The sequence below is a fragment of the Cynocephalus volans genome, chromosome 9, assembly GCF_027409185.1.
Source record: "Cynocephalus volans isolate mCynVol1 chromosome 9, mCynVol1.pri, whole genome shotgun sequence".
Taxonomy (NCBI): domain Eukaryota; kingdom Metazoa; phylum Chordata; class Mammalia; order Dermoptera; family Cynocephalidae; genus Cynocephalus; species Cynocephalus volans.
In genome coordinates this window covers 46,666,508-46,685,250 of record NC_084468.1, presented here as the reverse complement: position 1 = coordinate 46,685,250, position 18,743 = coordinate 46,666,508, and the positions used below count along the sequence as shown (strand labels likewise).

General features: G+C 37.0%; 1 protein-coding gene across 11 annotated transcripts in view; it reads left to right on the top strand.

Annotated features, from left to right (window-relative positions):
* CLOCK (clock circadian regulator) overlaps positions 1-18,743 on the top strand; it is a 137,411-nt gene that overhangs the window by 47,620 nt on the left and 71,048 nt on the right. For 7 of the 11 annotated variants that reach the window (XR_010024413.1, XM_063107287.1, XM_063107282.1 and 4 more), the window contains 2 exons: positions 17,060-17,151; positions 18,510-18,585. The exons of 2 other annotated variants lie outside the window; for them this stretch is intronic. The gene's annotated coding sequence lies outside the window, so the exon portion shown is untranslated. Of the gene's footprint in view, positions 1-5,448; positions 5,519-17,059; positions 17,152-18,509; positions 18,586-18,743 lie in introns of those variants that run through there. 2 more of the 11 variants (XM_063107283.1, XM_063107279.1) reach the window with 2 other exon arrangements.

The following is an 18,743-nucleotide window of genomic DNA, read 5'->3' as shown; positions in this document are numbered from 1 at the left end:
CTTTCCCCGCTTTCCTAGCCTCTGGTAACCATAGTTCTACTCTCTATGTCTAAAAGTTCAACTTATTTATATTTTAGTACCCATGTGAGTGAGAACATGCAGTATTTATTTATCTTTGACTGTTTCACTTAACATAATGTGTTCCAGGCTTATCCATGTTGATGCAAACGACAGGATTTCATTCTTTTTTGTGGCTTGGTAGAATTCTGTCATGTATTAAACCACATTTTCTTTCTCCATTCATCTGTTGTTGGACACATAGGTTGATTCTATATCTTGGCTATTGTGAATAGTGTTTCATGAACATGGTATTGCAGATATCTGTTTGGTATGCTGTTTTCCTTTACTTTGGATAAATACACAGCAGTGGGATTGCTGGATCATATGTTAATTCTATTTTTAGTTTTTTGAGGAACCTCCATGTAGTTTTCCTACATGACTGTACTAATTTACATTCCCTCTAACAGTGTATAAGAATTTTGTTTTCTCTCCATCCTCAACAGCATTTGTTATTTTTCATCTTTTTGATAATAGCCATTCTGACTGGGGTGAGATATCTCATTGAGGTTTTGATTTGCATTTCCCTGATGTTAAGCATTTTTATATGTACCTATTTATTGGCTGTTAGTATGTCTTCTTATGAGCAATGTCTGTTCAGGTCATTTGTTCATTTTTAATCAGATTATTTTGTTTGCTGTTGAGTTGTTTAACTTCCTTGTATATTCTGGATATTAATCTCTTGTCAGATGAATAGTTGCAAATATTTTCTCCCATTGTGCAGGTTGCCTTTTCACTCTTGTTTCTTTTGCTCCACAGCTTTTTAGTTTGATGAAATCTCATTTGTCTGTTATTGCTTTCATTGCCTGTGCTTTAGAAGTTTCTTCATAAAATTTTTGCCCAGACCAGTGTCTTGGGAGTGTTTGTTTCTCCTATGTTTTCTTCTAGTAGTTCTATAGTTTTGGGTCTTATTTGTAAGTCTCTAACCTATTTTGAGTTGAGTTTGGTAAATGGTGAAATATAGGGTCTAGTTTCATTCTTTTGCTTATGGATACTCAGTTTTCCCAGCACCGTTTATCGAAGAGGCTGTCCTTTCCCCAGTGTGTGTTCTATGTGCCTTCGTCAAAGATTAGTTGGCTGTAAATATATAGATTTATTTCTGGGTTCTCTGTTCTTTTCCATTGGTTCGTATGTCTGTTTTTATGCCAGTAACATGCTGAAGAATAGCTTTGCTGGGTTAGAGTTTTCTTGGTTGGAAGTATTTTTCTTTGAATATCTCATCCCACTTCAAGGTTTCTGCTGAGAAATCTGCCGTTAGTCTGATGGGGAGTCCCTTTTAGGTGACTTGACATTTTTCTCTTGCTGTTTTCGGAATTCTCTCTTTGTCTTTGACTTTTGACAATTTTATTACAGTGAGTCTCAGAGAGGACCTTTCTGGAATTAAATCTCTTTGGGGATCTTTGATCTGGAAGTCCATTGTTAAGTATCCCTCCCAATACTTGGGAACTTTCACCTGTTATTTCATTAAATAGGTTTTCTATGTCTTTTTTATTCCCTTCCCCTTATAGAACACCCATAATACAGGTAATTTTTATGCTTAAAGTTGTCCCATAGATTTCAAAGGCTTTCTTCATTTTTTAAAATTTTCTTTTCTTTCTTTCTTTCTTTTTTTTTTTTTTTGTCCAACTGGGTTGTTTCAAAAAATGTGCCTTCAAGTTCAGAGATTCTTTCTTCTGCTTCATCCAGCCTGTTGCTTAAGCTCTTGGTTATATGTTTTCTTTCATTTAATGAATTCTTCAGTTCCAGGATTTCTGCTTGTTTCTTTTTTGATATCTGTCTCTTTGTTGAATATCTCCTTCAGATCCTTAATTGTTTTTCTTATTTTATTGTGTTGTCTATCTGCATTTTCTTGCATCTCATTGAGATTCAGGCATTTCATAGATTTTCTTTTCTTTAGGGTCTGGTACTGGAGAATTATTGTTTTCCTTTGGAGGTGTCACATTTCCTTGTTTTTTCATGGTTTTTTAAAATTCCTATACTGATATCTGAATATTTGGTGGAATGGTCGCCTCTTCTAATACTCTGGAGCTACTTTTGAAGGGTGAGACTCTTTCCTGGATAGGTGTTCTACAGTGTCAGTCAGGTGGAGTGGTTAGGTTTGGTGAGTATAGTAATACTGTTGACATGTGATTCCTTCAACTGTATTCAACATTGGAATTGTCTGTGAATGCCTCCATGACGTGGGTGCTGGGGTGCTCAGCAGCTCCTTGTTGGAGTAGATGACACTGGGCTGGGTCACAGGGGTCATGAATGAGGTCTTGAGCTCTTGGTAGAAGTGTTGGGGTCCTCTGCAGCTGGATTGTATGACCCTTGGCAGGCTTGCTGGTTCCCCAGCCAGGATCCTGTGCCCCCAGTAGTGGCAAAGAGGTGCTCTGCAGCTCCTCAGCTTATATGGGTATCCCTGGGCAGGATTTCTGGGGTTCGATCAGGACCTTGGAATTTGAGGGAGACAATGAGTGCTCAGCAGCTCCTAGGCTGAAGTGGGCAACTCAGAGTAGAGTCACTGGGGCTTCAGGTTGGGGCCTGCTTCCCCAGAAGAGGTGCTTGGGAATACTGAAGATCCTCAGCTGAAGTGAGAGAGAGTATGTGAATTTACTAAGGCTGTGGGCCTGAAGAGAGATGCTAGGACTCTGTGCAGCTGCTCAGCTGGAGTGTGCCACTATGGGCAAGGCTGCTGCAGACATGGGTGGCCTCCCACACCCTCAGAGAGATGCTGGGGTTTTTCTGTAGTTCCTCTGCTGGCCTGGGCCATTCTGGATGAGATCACTAGGGTTGTGAGCAGGACCTTGTGCCGCTAAGAGAGATGCTGGGGTGCTCTGCAGCTTCATCTTTGAAGTTGGCCAATCTGGGTGAGGTCGTTGGGGTCATGGATGGGTCCTGCATTTGCGAGAGGAATGGGTCATGCTGCAGCTCCTCATCTGGAGTGTGTCACTCAGCATAAGGTTGCTGGAGTTGTTGGGGGTCCCTGCACCCCCAAGAGTAATGCTGGGGTGCTCTGCACCTGCTCAGCTGGATAAGGTTGTTGGGGTTGTGTGTGGGATCCTGCAGCACCAAGAGTGATGCTGTGGCACTTTGCCGCTGCTCAGGTGAAGTGGGCCACTCTGAGCCAGGCTACTGTGGTCATGGATCTGCCCTCAAGAGAAATGTTAGGTCACTCTGCAGTGCCTCAGCTGAAGTGGGCCACTCTGGGCAAAGTTGCCAGGGCCATGGGCAGGCCCCTGCACCCTCAAGAGAGACCGTGAGTTGTTCTGCAGCTCCTCAGCTGGAGAGGGCTGCCCTGTGCAAGGTCACTGGGGTTGTGGGTGGGACCCTGTGCCCCCAAGACTGATGCTAGGCAACTCTGAAGCTCCTTAGCTGGAGTAAGCCATCCTACACAAGGTCATTGGTGTTGTGGGCAGGCCCCTGTGCCCCCAAGAGAGATGCTGGGTTGCTCTGCAGCTTTGCAAACAAGGGTTTGTGCCCTTGAGAGAGGTGTGTGGGTGCTCCACAGTTTCACAGCTGGAGTGTGTGGCTTGGGCAGGTTTACTGGAGCTGCAGTGGGACTCTGTGCTTCACTGAAAAGAGCAGGGCTACCAGCAGTGGCAGAAGGTTCCATTTGGTCAGCTTTCTGGCTCTAAGTACACACACTGGCTTCCTCTGTTCTGGGGGTGGCCTCTGCACTGCTCCAGATTGCTTGTTCCCAGGGTGCAGGGCGTCACATTTGCTGGGGTGCCAGAGTTCTGGTGTGATGAGAGTGCCTTAGGGCTGTGGAGATGCAAGGGGCTATTGGGCCCTAGGGCAAAGTGCCCTCAGGTGTTGACTTCAATCCCAAAATGCTGATATGCTGCAGTAGTCTGGGCACTGGGGAGTCGGGTTCAGCGTGAACTACCTCCCTGTATTAATGCAATGGTGTTGGCTCACAGCAGCTCCCCACACTGGGCTCACAGCCTGTAGGGGCTGCGCAGCTCCCTTGTAGCTTGGATTGCAGGTGTCTGTGGTGCAACTCTTGCTTACCTTTTCCCTGCAGGCAGAAGTTCTTCCTGGTTCCCTGCAGCTCCTGGCTGGGGGCCTGGAGGATGGGGTGGTGGAGGCTGAGTATTTCCTCTCTCTCCCTATGGTGCTATTCTGAGTTTCTGTGCTCACTAGCATCTTGGTTACTCCTTTATGAATTCCAGTGCTCTATTTTAGTTATTTTCATCCAAGTGTCGTTACAAAATCAGTGTGTCTTTCTGTCTTTATAGGAGAGATGAGCAATAGAGTATTCTAGTTGGCCGTCTTGCTCCAACTCCTGTTCTCATCTCTATTATTTTATCCCTTTTTCTTTAACTTAACTTTTGTTTTTCTAGTTTCCTGAAGTGGAAGCTTAGGTTTTTGATTTGAGAATTTTCATCTTTTGTAATATAAGCATTTAGTGCTATAAATTTCCCTCAGCACTGCCTTAACTGCCTCCCACAAATTTTATTCAGTTCATTATATTCATTTTTATTCAGTTCAATATATTTTCATTTTTCCTTGAGACTTCCTCTTTGACCTATAATTTATTTAGAAGTATGCTATTTAGCTTATGGTGTTTGGAGATTTTCCTATTATCGATTTCTGCTATAATACCAGTGTGGAATTCCATTGGAGAACACACTCTGTATGATTTTAGTTCTTTTAAATTTGTTGAGGTTTGTCTTATTGCCAAGGATATGGTCTGTCTTAGCATATATTCCATAAAATGTACTTGAATATATAACATACAACTTGAAAAGAATTTATATTCTGCTGTTTTGTAGTGAACAGTTCTATAAATGTTGTTTAGACTGATTGGTTGCTGGTATTGTTGAGTTCTTTTATATCCTTCCTAGTTTTCTATCGAGTTCCATCAATTACTGAGAGAGGGGAGTTGAAGTCATCACCTATCATTGTGGAATTGTCTATATCTCCTTTCAGTTTTATTAGTTTTTGCTTCATGTGTTTTGAAGAGCTTTGTCATTTTGTGCATATGCATTTAGGATTGCTATGTCTTTTTTGGCAAATTGACTCTTTTATCATGATATAATGACCTACTCTATCCCTGATGTCCAGCTATTAATTTGCTTTACTCTAAAAACCATTTCCCAGCAGACTGGTTTGTATCTCTTCGTGCTTTCCCTTCATCCCATCATGATCCTTCAAACTTCATCCCATTTGGAGTTGCCTTATAGACTGTTCCCAGAAGGGTTGAAGGGATCTGTAGTGTTCATTGCCACATTCCCAGTTCTTGGCACATAGGTTCCCAGTAGCAGTTATAATACATGGATGAAAAAAAAAATAGTGGAAGTAATGTTACTTAGAATTTGGTTAGCATTATTTTAGCAACTGGAGTTGTTTTACAGAGTTCTTATTTTATTTCTTCCTGTAAAGCTGCTGAAACGCAGAAGCTGGTTCTGTCACATTGTAAGATGCGTTTGGAAAATTCTCCAGTCCTCTTAGATGAATCTTGAGAACTTGGAACTTGGTGAGTTTCGCTAGATACCTTCAGTTTTCATTTTGAGCTCAGAGGTATGCCATCTCTCTCTCTCTCTCTCTTTTTTTTTTCTAAATCATGATATGGTGGGATTTGCAATCTCCTGTTAGGAGCATAGGATAGGAATTATGAAAATTCTTGGCGCATGATCTTCTGCTTTCATTTATCTTTAGAATTTTCACTTTTATGAGGAGTAAAAAAGTTATTCATTGGCAAAATAATTGAAATCCAGATGTAAAGTATTTTCTTTTTAGCAATTCCTGGAATTTCTTAAAGTTACTGCTCAAAAATAAGAATTATAACTTTTTGTCTTTTCTGAGATGAAAGAAAATCATTTGCAATGACTGAAAAGTGGAATAAAAATTATTTCCTGTGAGATTTTAGGTTTAGAGATAAAGCATCAGTTGGCTGAGATAAAGAAGGGCCAGTTACCTCCTGCAACTCTGGTTACCCACCCTCAGCAGTTACAGTGGGAATTAAGTTTTGGGGGACATTCAACCCAAAGCAGATGGATTGTAGAACTACACATTGGATACAGCAGTTGACCAAAACTTCCAAAGAAATCCCTTATTTCTATCCAGAGGACAAGGAACTGCCCCTCCCCCCCGCTTTGTTTTCTTTTTATCTCCCAGCTTTGCCCTGAGACCGCTTCCACTTATAAAGTTAAATTGTCATGGTGGCACAAGCACTTAAACCCCTAAGAGAAAAACATCTCTCTGGCCAGAGGAATTGAGAAAGAGGCTCCTGGAAACTGGAGCATGCTTTGGAAACCCCAGAGAGAAGAGATCTTTTGGGGAAGGAGATTCCCTAATTGTGTGTATGAGCCCAGAAAGCTCCCACCTTCTCCACGAGCTACACATGCACAGAACAGACCTAAAAAAACATAGCAAAGGCTTAGAGAGCTGAACTACAATGAAAACCACTGCTTGAACCCTAGCCTTATCCCTGAGTGATGCATGCAGAGGATAAACCCAAACAACATAGTACAGGCTTTGAAAACTGAACTGACATTGGAACCACCACCCATGGAAGGCAAGACAGAACTTGCAATCTGAACTTAAATAGAAAAAATCAAATTCTCCAGAGGATGTCTAGGATATAATCCAGAATTACTTGACATGCAAAGAGGAAAATCTGATCATTTTTTAAGGGAAAAGACAATAAACAGATGCCAGCCCTGAGACAATCCAGGTGATGGAATTATCAGAAAAAGACCTTAAAGCAACTCATGCTCATGAGGTAAAAATGAACACTCTTGAAGTGAATGGAAAGATTGTTTTCCTCTGAAAAAGAGAAACTTTGTAAAAGAATCAAATGGAAATTTCAGAACTGAAAAATACAGTATATGAAATACGGGTTTACTGCATGGGCTTAATAGCAGAAGAAAGTGTCAAGATAAATCGATAGAAACCTCATCAAATCTTGTGTCTTCTGTATCAAGAGTGTCTTTCTTCAGTAATACTTGTTAAGTCCATGCTGTATTCCATGAAACCTGGTCATAGGCCTTCTGGCTGGTGAATGAGTGTGTGTGTCATCTAGCGATCCTCATTTACACTCTAATTACTCCTACTTACATGCTGCAAATATCTGTGCAATTTTAGCCACATCTCCCTTGCCACTCCACAGATTCAGATAGGATCTTGGTCCACCATTTTCACAGACATTGTCATTTGAGAGCAAGAATCAGTCAGTCAATGGGTTGAAATAATAATAATTAGCTAAGGGACTAAATATATCCATTTTTTTTCTTTTAATTTAAAAGTTTTGAAAGTAAATAGGGACAGAGAGATAAGTGGAAATGGATAGCATATGTATAAATCATATATTGCAAAATCTTACAGTTTAAGGGGAGTAGATTTTCTCTTAAATACAAACTTAGATGTGTAATTATTTTAGTGAAGAAGAAATGCTTTATGGTCATTGTTTTCTGAATAATCTGTGGTTCTACTTGAACTCATTAGATGGTTGTGAACTTACTTGGCCTACTTGGCTGCACAAAAGCAGCCTGGCAGTTTACCCAAGTTTTAATAGGTCAAAACAACCGTTTTTTTAATGAAGTTATTATACTGCAAAAAGTTAGAAGAATACTTGTGGCCTGAAAAATGGATGCATTATTGGTGGTATTTAAAGTAGCTCTGGTGGCCTCATTGATGAAGTATATATATATACTATGTCAAAACATTGTTATATTTATATATATATATGTTAATTGCATGTTATTAAATATCTCATGAGCTAGCTCTAAGCCTAGTATTTTCATAATACTACTTAATAATTAAAATTTCTAACAGGTACCTGGAGGATTTATAGCACTAATGAAAAACTATACCTCTTTTAGGTTGATACAGTTTTCTCTCTATCTTTTTCTGGAGACCCATCTCAGAAATTTACATATATTTGTCTTTTTTAAATAATAGAACATTCCACAAAGTCTGGGATTTAATTAATCTTGTTTGGATATCTATACTTATAAATTAAGTCATTTTTGTATATTGTGTATCAATTAAAAGTTTTCTAGAAGAGAAAACACGCTGTCATATTCATGTAAATTTTGACATTCAGAAGAACATCCATAGAGCCTTTTGCTACCATATAGCAATAAAGATAGGCTTTAGTTGCAGTTGAACTCATGTGGCCTGAATTGTCATTCACATTATTTTTCAATTCCCTTGAAGAAACATGAAAGGAAAAAATAGTTCAGAAGTTAAGGAATTACTGGCATGGTAGTGTAGTCTTTTACTTATTAGTAGATCAAATTATTCTTTGATGTTTCATCTTCCTCCTCAAATATTTGATTTTGTCTTTACCAGAGAGAGACTTCTTGGTTCATGGTGTATGGTAGGCAGAAGAATAACCCTTCAAATATGTCCATGTCCTAATTTTCAGAACCCATGACTATGTTAGTTTACATGGAAAGGAAGAATTAAGGCTGCTAATTAGCCAATCTTGAGAGATTGTCCAGGATTATCTGGGTGGGCTCCATGTAATCATATGGGCCTTTACAAGGGAAAACAGAGGCAGAAGAGATGGTAGCCTGAAAAGGACTTGGCCTACTGCTGGCTTAGTAAATGGAAGAGAGGAGAAGAGAGGAGTCATGAGCTAAGTAAGGAATGTGGGTAGCTTCTAGAAGCTTGCAAAACCAAGAAAACAGGTTCTCTGTTCGAGCTTCCAGAAAGAAATGCAGCTCTGCCATCACCTTGATTTTAGCCCAGTGAGACCCGTGTTGGACTTTGAGCCACAGAACTGTGAGATAATAAATTTATGTTGTTTTAATCCTTTAAGTTTGTGGTAATTTTTTATAGCAGCCATAGAAAATTAAAATACGGTACCTCTGTTCAGTTTTTTACTAGCACCATGGAGTTTATATAGTGATTAGTTCAGTCCTGATGTGAATGACAGTGTGATTTTCTGTGAAGATCAATTCTCGTTTATTATATTAAGTAGACATTTATGTTGACAGGATGATGTCAACTGATGGGCAGGCCTTTGTTTACCCAGGGGTCTTCATTTTCTGTTTCATAGGAATAGTAACTAGTTTTGATGGAGAATAGAGAATATGTGTTATAGTGAGTGTAGAATGGGAGATGAGGCTGGAGAAATAAACTAAAGCTAGAAAGGAAAATTGGTGTCTTGTAATGTAACAAAAAATCTTCAGAAGCCTTAGTTTCTCCTCAGCAAGTTCCTTGTTATTTGCATTATGCTTGACTGTGTTAGTAAGTATTATAAATTAAAATTTTAAGACATTTTTATTGTCAGCACAACTGGAGCAATTTTGGGGGTCATAAGCAACTGTTGCACTTTGCCATGAAATGACTCTTGGAACAGCTTATCTATGTGATAAATTCACCAAAAACTAAATGGCAAAAAGGAAGGCTAGAGTTTAGACAAACATGAAGAAGAATGAAGGATTTCTAATAGAAGATGGTGAACAACTTGACCAATCATAGACTGTCACTGTATTTGATTTTCCTGACCATCTCAAGTAAACTTACCTTGTTCCTTTCTGCCTTTACTGCGATGAGAAACTGAGGGCCTAGCAAAGATTAGGAAACTGGGACAATTTTGTTTTGTTTTGTTTCTTTTTAAAGGACAAACATTAGTAAATTGAAGCTATATTGTCAGTTTAAAAAAGTGATTATGTTTTTGTCTTTTTGCACCCAGTGGATCACATGCTATCCTAGCTTGTGAGGGAGAAGAGGAATAAGGTGCTTGAAATTGTGAATATGGAGGGGGTTGTGGTTATTGGTAATGGTGAGTTCTAGAGCAATACCAGGGGAATCAGTGGGAGATAGGGTAGAGCACAAAATTTTGTAGAAGAGATCAAGAACTGACTGGCCAAGATGTTGGGGGGATCATTTTGTGCATATTGAAATCCAAAATTGTGACAAAAAGGTATTGGAGAGGGTAACATTCCTCAGTGAGTGAGGGGGCTTGTCCTGGGAGTTTGTGAATGGCTGCAAGAAAGAGGAGATAATAGCTGATGTAGTTTGGTGGCATGAGATTCAAAGCTGGGGGTTTTAGGGAGGTGAGAAAGGATAACAGTTCAGAAATGACAACGAGGAGCAAGGAAAACCACCCCACCTCCATGGCCTTGGTCATCCGAGAAGTGGAAGAGAAAACAGCCATCATTTGAAAGGGTTGGAGCTAAAGCGAAACTCCTAAAAGAGAGTGAAGCTTCAGTTGGTGCAAGAAACGTGAAGAGAGTGTGCAACAACAATACTGAGAAAATAGGATATTTCGATAACAGTATACCAGGAGTTCCAGAGGACACAGTGAAAGGATTTCAGAAAATGGAGAAGGAAGGGAAAAAGGGGGTAAGTATAGGAATATACAGAGTGTATAGGGACGAGAGTCCAGGTGGTAGGGAATGACCTGGGAATCTTGCTGATTTATATAAGAAGAATGTAGGGCATAATGGAATTAGTTTTGATAGTCTCCTAGGCAGATTGTTATAGATGTTATGGGGGAGAAGTTTGTGAGACTCACATTTATGAAGAGCAGCCAAAGATTTGGGGCCTATATTAATTTTCTCTTGCTGACATACAAATTACTACAAGTTTAATGGCTTAAAAAAATACGCAATTATTGTTTTGCAGTTCTGCATCTCAGAAGTCCAACATAGGTCTCACTAGGCTAAAATCAAGGTGTCAGACATTCCTTGGCTGGTGGTCACCTTCCTCTGCCTTTAAAGCCAGAAACTTTGCATCTTCTTGACCCTTCTTCTGTCTGATATCTCTGACCACAGCCAGGAAAGGTCCTTATGTGATTACATTGGACTCCCCTGGATAATACAGGATAATCTCCCCATTTCAGGATCTTTAACCTTAATCACATCTGCAAAGTTCCTTTTTGCCATATAAGGTAACATATTCACAGGTTCCAGGGATTAGGGCATGGTTGTTTTGGGGAGGCCATTATTCTGCCTACCACAGGGTTCCCTCTTTCTTCCTATTGGTGTTAATAGAGGACAGGTGTAGAGTGTTATACATAGGTTCAGGGTTATGGTACCTGATTTGGTGTGTAGTTCAGTCTGAGGCTTGAGTTCTCTCTGCACCTTCAGGTTTTATGTGGGGCTTATTTGACGCTGAGGACAGGCTCAGGCCTCAATAGCATCTCTGAAAAGGGGATAAAGGTGCTCATACACTTTGTGGATCAGTTCATTACATGAATAGGGAGCTCAGATGTACTTTGAAGAAATATATTAGTTGAATCATTGGAACAGTCTTGTGTCTCATTAAGAGAGCTGTATTAATTTTTTAGTTTTTTTTTTACTTAATGAGATTTGAGAAATACCTGATGTCTTGACATTTGATAAGCTAGAGTTGTAGTACCATTTGATGTTTATCTTGAGCCAGAATCCTCTCTGGTTCTAAGAGGTCTGGTTCATAAAACTTTGGTATGGGAAATGATTCTTGTTCTTACAGGTCAATTTTTAATTTAAGCTAGTTTTAGAAACTGCTGTACAATCAAAAATGTTTTTCATCTTGCTAATATTTTAAATCAGTTGTAGAAGTAGGCCAATGTTCCCATTTAGTATTGAATAAATTGAGAACTACTATTTAGTTTCATTTTTCCTCATGCATTAGTTTTAAAAATATTTGGGTCTTTACATGTCAAAATTGTTGTTCTCTTAGAAATAATTATCCTTTCAATTATAATATAAACTTTACAGAGGCAAGTTAGAATTTTTCATAAATGGTGATGAACGTAGTTAAGGATTGTTGTTTGGGTTCTGTATTATACCAGTCAATTAAATTTCAGCACTACTTTTAATTAATGTTAGTAGATCTATCAGTCCCTGAAATATCTGTTACATCAGATTTAACAAACCTAAATTCCAAACTAGGTCAGCGGGTCAATAGGTTATTAGGTTAGATAAAATTTTATTATAATTTCAATTTTTTAACTCAAGTTCCTGAGTTAACCATCTTTAATTAATAATTCTAAAAATTATTATTAATTAAATGAATTTAAAAGATTTTTTTTTTCCTTTAAATTACTTGAACAGTGCATAGGAAAACAGTCTCGTTACTCATGTTTTTGTTTTCTGGACTAGATAACATGTGCTTTATCATAGTGCAATATATAACATGTTGGACTTTATCTATAGCTAGGGCTCTAGTATTAGACAGTTAAAAGAAAAAGAAAAAGGCAGCACTTAAGTTTTCTCATTATAAAAGTAATGCATGTTCATGGGAGAAATTTTAGAAAGTGCTAAAGGAAAAGTACCATCCATAAACTAATTACTCAGGAGCAACCACAGTTGATACTTTTGTATATTTGAGTTTATATTTGATATATTTGGCGGGGGGGGATTTGTTTATTTTTTTATTTATTTTTATTTTATTTTATTAATATACAATGTAGTTGACTTCCCTGATGAGTAGTAATGTTGATAATTTTTTCATGTTCCTGTTGGTCATTAATATTTCTTTCTTTTTTTTTTTTTTGAGAAATGTCTGTTCGGATCCTTTGCCCATTTTTTAATTGGGTTATTTATTTTTTTGCTGTTGAGTTGTTTGAGTTCCTTATATGTTTTGGGTATTAGCTCCTTGTCTGATGTATAGTTTGTAAACATTTTCTCCCATTCTGTAGGTGGTCTCTTCACTTTGTTGATTGAGTCCTTTGCTGTGCAGAAGCTTTTTAGTTTGATGTAGTTTCATTTGTCTATTTTTGCTTTAGTTGCTTGTGCCTTTGTAGTCTTGTTCCCAAAGTGCTGCCCACTCCCATTTTGTGTTGCATTTCTCCTGTGTATTATTCTAGTGTTTCATAGTTTGGGGTCTTAAATTTAGGTCTGTAATCCATTTTGAGTTGACTTTTCTATATGGTGAGAGATAGGAGTCTACTTTTAATCTTCTGCATGTGGATATCCAGTTTTCCCAGCAACATTTATCGAAGAGGCTGTCCTTTTTCCAGTGTGTATATATATATATATTATTTTATTTTATTTTATCAATATACAATGTAGTTGATTTTTGTGTCCCTTTACTGAATCCTTCCTCCCCCTTCCTGTCCCCCTTCTTGCCCATCAACATCATATCTGTTTGCTTGTCTTAACAAGTCAAGGAATTGTGATTGTTGTGTCTTCTTTCATGCCACCCCCGCACTTGTTTGCATATTTATTTATTTATTGACCAGTAAGGGGATCGCAACCCTCTGCATAGTGTTGTCTGCACCACACTCAGCCAATGAGTGCACTGGCCATCCCTATATAGGATCTGAACACGTGGCCTTGGCGCTACCAGCACCGCACTCTCCCGAGTGAGCCATGGGGCCGGCCCTTTATTTATTTATTTTTAGCTCCCACAAATAAGTGAGAACATGTGGCATTTCTCTTTCTGTGCCTAACTAATATTTTTGGTGCCTTGGTTGAAAATCAGTTGGCTGTATGTGCATGGGTGTATTTCTGGGCTCTCTATTCTGTTCAACTAGTCAATTTTTCTGTTTTTATGCCAGTGCCATGCTGTTTTGTTTACTATAGCTATATGGTATATTTTTGAAACCAGGTAGTGTGATGCCTCTAACTTTGTTCTTTTTTTTTAAGATTGCTTTGTCTATATAGGTTCCATACAAATTTTAAGATGTTTTTCTATTTCTGTGAAGAATGTCATTGGTATTTTGATAGAGATTGCATTGAATCTGTAGATTGCTTTGGGTAATATGGATATTTTGATTATATTAATTCTTCCAACCCATGAATAGGTGATGTCTTGCCATTTACTTGTGTCTTCTTGAATTTCTTTCACCAATGTTATACACTTTTCATTGTAGATGTCTTTCCCTTTCTTGGTTAAATTTCTCCTAGGTATTTCATTTTTTTGGTAGCTATTGTGAATGGGGCTACTTTCTTGATTTCTTCTTTAGATACTTTGTTATTGATTTATAGGAATACTATTGATTTTTGTTTGTTGATTTTGTATCCTGCCACTTTGCTGAATTCATTTATTAGTTCTAGTAATTTTTTTGGTGGAGTCTTTAGGGTTTTCCATGTATATGATCATGTCATTTGCAAATACGGATAGTTTGACTTTCTCCTTTCGATTTGGATCCCCATTATTTCTTTCTCTTGCCTTACTGCACAGGCTAAAATTTCCAGTATTATGCTGTTATGGGTGGGGAAAGTGGGCATCCTTGTCTTGTTCCAGATCTTGGAGGAAAAGCCTTCAGTTTTTTGCCATTCAATATGATATTAGCTACGGGTTTGTTAGGTATGTTCCTTCGATACCTAACTTGTTGAGTGTTTTTATCATGAAGGAGTATTGGATTTTATGGAATGCTTTTTCTGTGTCATTTGAAATGATTATGTCCCCTCCCCCACACTTCATTCTGTTTATGTGATTTATCACATTTAGTGATTTGTGTTTGTTGAACCATCCTTGCATTCCTGGAATGAATCCTACTTGATCATGGTGAATGATCTTTTTAATGTGCTGTTGGATTTGGGTCACTAGTGTTTTGCTGAGAAATTTCACATCTGTGTTCATTAGGGGTAATGGTCTGTAGTTTTCTTTTTTTGCTGTGTCTTTTTCCAGCTTTGGTATGAGTGTAATGCTAGACACACAGAATAAGTTTGGAAGTATTCCCTCCTCTATAATTTTTCAGAAGAGTTTGAGAAAAATTGGTATTGGTTCTTCCTTAAATGTTTGGCAGAATTCGGCAGTGAAGCTGTCTAGCATTAGGGTTTTCTTTGGGAGTTCTTTTTATTACTACTTCATTCTCATTACTTGTTATTGGTCGGTTTAGGTTTTCTAATTCTTTACAATTCAACCTTGGTAAGTTGTATGTGTCCAGGAATTTCTCCATTTCTTCTAGGTTTTCTGGTTTATTTATTAGCATCTAGTTGTTTGCAGTAGTCTCTTATGATCGTTTGTATTTCTCTGGTATCAGTTATAATGTCTCCTTTTTTCTGATTTTATTTATTTGAGTCTTCTCTCTTTTTTTCTTTCTTAGTCTAGCTAAATTTTTTCATTAATTTTATCTTTTCTAAAAACCAACACTTTGTTTCCTCAAATATATGATTTTTTAGTTTCTAATTCATTTATTTTTGCTCTGAATCTTTCTTATTTCTTTCCTTCTACTAATTTTGGGTTTGTTTTATTCTTGTTTCTCTAATTCCTTGAGGTGTATTGTCAGGTTTTTTATTTGAAGTCTTCCTTCTTTTGTGATGTAGGCATTTGTTGCTCTAAACTTTCCTTTTACAATTGCTTTTGCTGTATCCCCTAGGTTCTGGTATGTTTCATTTTTATTTTTGTTTGTCTCCAGGAGGTTTTTAGTTTTCTTTTTAATTTCTTCTTTGACCCATTCATTATTTAGGAGCATGTTGTTTAATTTTCATATTTTTGTGCAGCTTCTAATGTCCCTTCCAGTGTTTTATTCTGTTGAGGCCAGACAAAATAGTTGGTATGATTTCAGTTTTTTAAATTTGTTGTGACCTAACATATGGTCTGTTCTAGAGAATGTTGTATGTGCTGCTCAAAAAGACATGTATTCTGTTGCTGTTGGATGAAATGTTCTGTAAATGTTTGTTAGGTCTAATCAGTCTGGAGTGGATTATTAACTCTTGATGTTTCTTGGTTACTTTTCTGTCTGGGTGATCTGTTCTTCATTTTTAACGTAGGCATTTTCTGGTATGAACTTCCCTCTTAATACTGCTGGTGTTGCATCTCATAAGTTTTGGTTTGTTGTGTTTTCATTTGTCTCAAGATATTTTCTAATTTACCTTTTGATTTCATCCTTGACCCCTTGTTTTTTCAAGAGTGTGGTGTTCAGTCTTTACACTTGTGAATTTTCCAGTTTTACTTCTGATTTTGATTTCTGTGTTCATTTTATTGTGGTCTGAAAAGATGCTCGGTATGATTTCAGTCTCCTTAAATTTGTTAAAACTTGCTTTGTGACCTAGTAGCTAAGGAAAGTTCTATGTGCATTTAAGAAGAATGTTTATTCTTTTGTTGGCTGGAATGTTCTATATGTTTGTTAGGTATATTTGGTCTATATGGTGTTCAAGTCTGCTCGCTCTTTACTGATTTTATGTTGGATGATATGTCCATTTTTGAGACAGAGGTAATGAAATCTCCCGTTGCTATTGTTGTTGCTCTCTATTTCTCCTTTCAGTTCTGTTGATGTTTGCTTCATGTATTTGGATGCTGTCATATTGGGTGTGTATATATTTATAATAGCGATATTTTTCTAATGATTTAACCCTTTTATTGTATATAGTGTTCTTGTCCCTTGAGACAGTGTTTTACTTAAAGTATATTTTGACTGATAGAAGTATGGCCACTTATGCTGGCTTTTGGTTACCATTTTTGTGCAATACTTTTTTACGTCCTTTCACTTTCAGCTTTTTTGTGTCTTTAAATCTGAAGTGAGTGTCTTTAAGAAAGCATATGGTTGGATCTTGTTTTTTTATCTGGTCAGCCACTCCATGTCTTTTGTTTGGGGAGTTTAATCCATTTACATTTAAAGTAATTACTGATAAGGAAGAGCTTGTATTCTGTCTTACAGTTTTTTGTCCCTCTTTTCCTTTCTTGCTTTCTTTCTTTGTCTTTTGTTCATTTTTTTGTGTTGTTAGGCTTTGACTCCTTTCTTATTTTCATTCACGTATCCTCTATAAGTATTTTCTTCATGGTTATCATGGGGGTTAAATAAAATATAGTTATAATAATCAATTTAAGTTGATAACAGCTTCAATTGCATACCAAAACTCTACTCTTTTACTCCCCCTCTCCATTTTATGTTTTTGATCTCACAAATTATATCCTTTTATATAGTGTATTTATTAACATATTTTCAGTTATAGTTTTTTTATACTTTTGCCTTTTAACTTCTGTACAGAATTAAAAGTGATTGTTTTAGTTTATTTATGATTTTTAAGTTTTATTTTTTAGAAACAATTTGTAAAATTTAAAGTTTTATATACATTTTTGTTGACAGAGTTCTAAATTTTGTTATATTTGAAAATTATTTTTAAAAATTTGTTATGATAAATTTTTACATAAGTTGAATAAATCTAGCATTTTTTTTTTTAAACAGAATTCTGAGACCGATGATTGGTTATATAGAAGAATACCCTGAACCTATAGTGTTCTGAAGAATCAGTTCAAAAGATCCAAAAAGTACAAAAGGTAAAGAAAGGTGTACCTTAGAATGTACCATGGGATGATGTTTTTCCTAAAAAACATGTATATATGTATATATGCATATATATTTTATTATTTTATAATTATATTATTATATTTGTATATATTTTACATATCTAAATATATATATAAATCCATGAACTATTTTGGTGTACTAATTTGAGGAAAGTTTTATTTAAAAAAAATTCCCTTTTGTGTTAATTTATCACAAAACATTTATTGTGCACCAGCTATCTCCAGATATTATTTTAGAGACTGGGATTACAGTGATGAATATGACAGAAGCCATCCCTGCTCTCATAAGTATTGCATTCTAGAGGAAGAAAAATAATAAACATATGAGACATATGTGGCTAGTAGTTAGTACTATGCAGAGAATTAAAATGGATAATGTGATACAGACTGGTGACTGTTCGTATTAGGTAGTAAGAGAATGCTTCATTGACAAAGGGGCATTTTAGTTGCAATCTGAATGACAAGAAGATGCCAGCCATGTGAAGATCTGAGAGAAGAGCTTTACAAGCAGTGGGAACACAAATGACTGTGGAATGCTTGAGGAACAGACAGAGTAAATATGACCTGGAGTATAGTAAGCGATGGGGAGAGTATACAGAGATCGGGTTAGAAAAGAAAACTGGGAGAGAAGCAGATTTACAGAAGAAAGTCAAGTTTTCTGTTTTGGCTAGGTGCTGTTTCAGACACCTGTAAAATCTGTAGAAATTTCAAAAAGGCAGTTGTTTATTATGACTCTGTAACTGATAATCTGGTCTAAGGGTGTGGATTTGGGAGTCATTGGCGTATAGAGGTACTTAGTGTCATATGTCTAGTTGGAATTATCTAGGAAGTAAACAAAGATTGAGAAAGATTAAGCCCTGACACATGCCAGTATTAATCAGGGGAGAGAAAGCAGTCAGTGAGATGAATGGAAAAGTAGGAAAGTGTTCTGTTACAGAAACCACAAAAAGAAAGTGTTTAATAAATGCAAAGTGGTTATCTGTATCACATGTCACTAAGAGTTCAAATAGGGAATAGAGTGAAGCAGCTATTAGATTTGGCAACATGAATGTTTCTGGTAATTCCAGTAAGAGCAAGCAATCTCAGTGGAGTAGTGAAAGCCTAATTAACAGTGATAGAGAGAGAGAACAGGGGACTTCCAGTTAGAGATGGCAGAGAATACAGTTAAAATTCATTTCCTCTTGCAAATTCATTAAAGCTAAAGTAAAAGAATTTTTACAGAAGACATAACTTCACAAGAACAAGGAGAATGGAAGAGGAAGCAATAGCAACAAAATTTTGGAACCTGAAAAGCAAAAGGAAGTGTGGTAATTTTTTTTTTTTTTCAGATCCTAAATCCTAAGCCAGCTGTGGGAAAGCTGAGAAACAAACTTCATGGCATTATAGAACGTCTAAAATTTTCAGGTATTAAAAGCACTCTTTATTTCTGGAAATAGCAATGATGGTGGGCATAAAACAGGATGATTCATTGCAAATATATTTAAGAGGTAATTACACTCCATCAGTACTTTTCCTAACTTTGGAACTGGGGCAGCTGCCCCTTCCCTATCTTAGCAGAAGTC